General features: G+C 58.1%; 1 long non-coding RNA gene across 1 annotated transcript; it reads right to left on the bottom strand.

Moving 5' to 3' along the window:
• Positions 1–273: 273 nt before the first annotated feature.
• Positions 274–4,970, bottom strand: LOC132244620 (uncharacterized). The gene is made up of 2 exons (XR_009456281.1): positions 3,873–4,970; positions 274–3,640 (listed from the first exon to the last, which is right to left on the bottom strand). It is a non-coding gene; the product is annotated as an uncharacterized LOC132244620 (long non-coding RNA).
• Positions 4,971–5,201: the final 231 nt, after the last annotated feature.

Below are 5,201 nucleotides of genomic sequence, written 5' to 3'. Positions count from 1 at the left end.
CAAGGACGGAGGCTGGGAAAGGTTGTCTCCCCGCCAAATCAATTAGCAAGCACCTTCTCGCAGCCGTCTCGAGAGCTGCCTGTGATCCGCAGGCTCCGCCACTCGTTTATTCCCATGTAGCAATCAAAACTTAATTTATCTTATTTTAATTAAGGCTAAAATATTCCGCAGCCTCCAGTTTTTCTTCCTGCGTTGCAAAGGGGACGGGGAGGGGGAGATGCCATCGCGGAAGGAAGCGACACGACGGAGAGAAAAGCCTTTGAAACAAACACATGCTGATTCTGTTGGTTTTTATTGAACGCGTGGCCCTTTTCTTAAAAGAAATAATTACATTTCGAATGCTCCCTCCCCTGCACAGAGCCGCCTCTTCCCACAGAACTGCTCTTTGCACGCACCCGTTCCTCCTGCCCTTCAATAATTTAAACCTTCATTTTTTATTCACTCAGTTGTCAGATTCATTTACATATCATATATCTATATTTAACGTGGAGCTCACTCGCTCTTTTTCTTTTTTTGGAACAGGAAATAGATTTCCCTTCCCATTTAACAGCAGCTCGGGGTAAGGACGGACTGGGAAGAGACCATTACTTACATTCCTCCTCGCTACTGGAGACGCTGGATCCGGCTCTCTGCACTCAGCAACCGCCGCCGGCTCGGCCTCTGCGTTCACTTCCAACCCCGGAGCTCGCACGCTCCCCGTCCCCGTGCAGTGCAACGCGCTGCCCTGATGCCGTGCTCCCCACCCTGCCCCGCCGGGACAGGGGAACCAGCTGGGTGCAGGACAGCCCCAAACCCGCACGCAGAGCCAAGCCCGCCCTTTCCCACGAGGTCCGAACACCTTGGCTTCATTTTGCCTTGTCTGCACGGTCCCTTTGCAGGACCTGCGTGGTTCCAGGTCTCCCACGAGACAGACCGTGGCTGGCTTCGGGGTGGAAACGCGCGCAGAGGATGGGAACGTTTAAAGCACGGACAGCTAAAGCGCGACATGTCCGATCTGCCAGGCAGGGGGGTCAGCACGTGCGACCCCACGGTGTCGGGCCGGGGGCAGGCAGTCTGCATCTGTGCGAGGCGATGGGTGCGTAGGTGCCCCGTGGACCTGCTCCCTGGCCCTGCAGGTTGCTCGGCCCCGGCAGCAATGGCCCCAGCGCCTCCGAGTCTGGCACGTACCTGTGCCGGGAGAGCCCTGACAGCACCCCGGGCCTCTGGATTACGGCGGAGGTTTCCGAACGGGCTTCCTGGCCCACGGGCCGCGAGCCAACCCCCTGGGCCCCCGACAAGGGGCTGCAGAAAACGGAGCCGAGCGGGACGGGGAGAGCAGTCTCCCAAGGTCCAGGGGAGATAGATGGAGCCCATCACAGCCTCACAGGCGCACGGGTAGCCGCGACGGCCACTGAGGCTACGCCAGGACTGTGGCCTGCGAGCCACGCTGTGCACGCATTAGACCAGGACGTGGCACAGGAAAGGAGAGGACGGTGGCCCAGCACCTCCCACGGGGCCCAGGGGACCGATGCAGCTGGGACTGCATTAGCTCTAGGGGCTGGGGTCAGCGGCATCCTCCAGTGCCTTGGACGGACTGACCAAGGGGGTCAGCAGCTCCCGAGAGGAGCGACAGAGCGTGGGGATGGACTGCCCTTGACCTTGGAGGCTGATGGAGCAGCCTCTGGGAAAGCCCTGCAGCATCTCCTTCCCACCCACCCCAGCAGCAATACTCCGACCGCCGGTCTTGGGGGACACTGCAGTCGTACACGGCTGGCCTGGGGAAAGCAGGCCAGAGAGCCGGCCTCTTCCACGGGAACCTCCATCCGTCAAACAGGCCGGCGAGGCAGCCAGAGACCCGCTCTGCTGCGTGCTGCTGGCTCCGAAGAGACGGGGCGTGGACTTGCTCCCTGTCCCTTCCCTATTGCAGACGCAGGAGCTGGGAAAAGGCTCCTGGCTCGGGGCTCCTCTAAATGCCTCGAGAGTGATGGGCGTCATGTCAGGAGACCGGCCAGACTCAGCCGTCCTGCAAAATTCACAGCTGCCCAAGCTCGGGGCGTACCGGCGCTGCAGGTGGGCACGCCAGGCCCCACCGTCTCTTGCTACAGGTTCAGGTTCTTGAGCAAGGAGCAAAACCATTTTTGAGTCCAGCAGAGGGTAACAAAAATGATTTGGGGGCCGGGGGACAGGACTGGCGAGGAGAGGCTGAGGGGGCTGGGCTGATTGAGTCTGCAGAAGAGAAGACCGAGGGGGATTGAATAGCAGCCTTCAGGGGGGCTGCAAAGAGGATGGAGCCGGGCTGGTCTCAGTGGGGGCAGATGGCAGGACAAGGAGCAATGGGCTCCAGCTGCAGCGAGGGAAGCTGAGGTTGGATATTAGGAAAAAAAATCTTACAAGGAGGGTGGTGAAGCACTGGAGCAGGTCACCCAGAGAGGTGGTGCAGTCTCCATCCTTGGAGGTGTTGAAGCCCCGGGTAGACAAAGCCCTGGCTGGGATGATGTAGCTGGGGCTGGTCCTGCTCGGAGCAGGGGTTGGACTAGAGGTGACCTCCTGAGCTCCCTTCCCACCCTCACTGACTATGACTCTATAAACTGGGGGGTTTATAGAAACTTTCCCCCGCTTGCCCCCTTGTCCTTCAAACAGCGAGCACGTGCGGCAGGGTTCCTCCATCTGTACAGCGCCAGCACGAAGGCTTCCTGGCCCGGAGGAGCCTCTGGTGCCACCACAGTGCACAGGTTAAAGGGAAGAAACCGGAACGACAACAACACGAGTCGGGAGCCCAAGCCAACAGGAAACCATTTGCTTCCAGGCTGCTTTTCTTCCAACCCGAGGGTCCCCACACCCAACCTCGGCCCTGCTTTTCCCCACGGGGAACGTGAGCTCTCGGCGCTGGGTCCCACTCGCTGGCTGCGGTGGAGAAGAGAGGATCCTCACATCTCGAAGACTCGTGCAGGTCTTGTCCCACATCTCAGAGAGGATGTAGTAGCATTAGAAAAGGTAAAGAGAAGGGCAAGTGCTCCTGGAGCAGGTGCCAGACCAGAGAGTAAAACAGCTCGGACTCCTCTGTTTGGAACAAGCCGAGGGGGAATAGGACAGGTCTGCAAAACCACGAAGGGTGTAGGCCGAGGGAACAGGGAACTGCCGTCCTCCAAGTCCCAGGGCGCCCGCTGACAGCAGCAGGCGACAGGTTTAACACGATCGAGAGAACATACCTTTTGCGATGCAGCGCGTGGTTAAGGTATGCAACTCTTTGCCGCAGGAGGCGGCAGCGCCCGAGAGCACAGCCCGGTCCAAAAAGGGACTGGCTAAATTCATGAAGGATAGATTTATTTGCAGCTGCCGAAAAGAACGGTTGGAGACGTTTCCTCGGGCATGGCTGGCCCAATACTGGCAGGTGTCAGGGGGGGTATCGAAAAGGGGCCGGGTCGCTCTAGAGAGTCGGTTTGGTGCTCTCCCCATGCAGCATCCTCTCCTGCCACGGCCGGGCTACGAGGACCACGGGTCTGACCCGGTCTGGCGCAGCGGATGTCCTCGTGCTCTTACTTCTGCCCCGTGCCTCTTCAAGGAAGGAGCTTCTGCATTATTGAAACCACGGCACGGTGCCTGCTCAGCCTTACGGTGGGGGGAAGCATCTTATGTTTCCAGACTGGAGGCTTAAGAGCCACTGAAAATAAATAGTATGGAAAGCAATTTGAGACAGAGGACATGAATCAGAGCGGGAACAAATCAAAGGCTCGGTCACCGTGCAAGGGACTGCGATCCCCCGCCCTTGTTCTCTACATTGCTAGGAAAAACAGTGAGCCAATATCAGACAAATGAGCCCTCTGGACCCAATTTTTCAAGTTAATGAGCTCCCATTCCAGGGCTGCTTAGGAGCAGAGACTCCCAGCACCTACCCTTTGCTACTGCCTCTAATGAGCAGAGCCACCATCATCTATCTCAATATCTGCGCAGAAGATGGGTCCCGTCTGCCAGGAGCAGCGATAGAGGCCTGCTCCGGTTCTGCATATCGCCGTCAGCGTAACGAGGGCTAGAAGGAGCGAATCCTGCTCCCCGCGCCAAGAGGCAAGCGGTCCTGGGATCCTGTTCTGGGAAAGGAAGACGAAGACGGGGAAGCAATTTGCTCCCTGGAGTCCTTCAAGTTGTCGGCTTGCAAACGTGCAAGATCGGTGTTTGAGACCAAAGTCCAGCCATGGGACAGGCCCAGCGCTTCCCAAAGCTGTCCCAGCGTCCCATCAGGCCCCGTGACAGCTGTGCCCGCTGGTAGGGGTGCCATGGGAAACTGGCAGTTCCCACTTGATGCTTTTCTCTAACGCTGGAATAAATCAAAGAAAATAAAAATAGAATAATAACAGAAAGTAAACGCGGGTGTCTTTTGGGGCCAAGATCCGGCCATTTCTTTGGCGCGCGCACTTTGTTCTTGCCTCTCTCAGAAATCAGGCTCCTTCAGCATTGCCATTCAGTGCCGCCTGTGTATTTGCCTGGTTCAAAATAACCTCTTGTTTTAGAAGGAAATTGCTTTTCTTGCCCTCAGGACCCTTTTCCTCTGCCGTCTCCATCAGGAGATTTTCAAATGGACTTTGGTGTTTTATTAAAATTCTCCCTCCTAATTACCCTTGGCGGGAAGACGGGGAGAGCGATACCTGTAGGTACAAGACCAGGCTGGAGCGTTCACGTCACTCTTCTATTATTATGCTTAAATTAACAGGGATTTCTTTGTAAATTGAAGTCTAATTTTCTCGTGGGAATAGATCATTAAATTACAGAAGACTAATGAAAATTTATGGCATCTGGAGAGGACTCGGGAGGGGAGCGTTTTGTGGGGAGGGGGCTGGGATTTCAGCACAACGTGGCTGAAGCGAGGGGCCGCCGGCGGCCGCTCGGTAGCGTCGGAGCCGCGCAAAGTGCCAGGCAAGGCAAGGCGGACAAAACCCAACGCCTCCGGGACCGCCGCAGGGCCAGGGGACCGGGGGGCTGAGCCGGAGGAGACCCTGGGGCCATCCTTGGGCTGTGGTCCATTCGAGATGGGGCTGCCTCTCCTCCCTCCCCGTCGCCAGAGCCGTGCTGCGATGGTGGCCGCTGCGGGGAGCGACGGGGGAGCGTGCCAGCCGGGGAGACGGAGAGCCGGGGCTGCCGAGCGCCTGGCACCAGGCCAGGGGCTAATTGAACCCCGTGCTGCTGCCGGCGCGGCGAGGCAGCCTGGCCCGTCGCCGCGGCAGAGGCTC

Source organism: Alligator mississippiensis, chromosome 13 (assembly GCF_030867095.1).
Source record: "Alligator mississippiensis isolate rAllMis1 chromosome 13, rAllMis1, whole genome shotgun sequence".
NCBI lineage: Eukaryota > Metazoa > Chordata > Crocodylia > Alligatoridae > Alligator > Alligator mississippiensis.
Note: the sequence above shows the minus strand (reverse complement) of the source record. Positions and strands in the feature narration are given on the sequence as shown.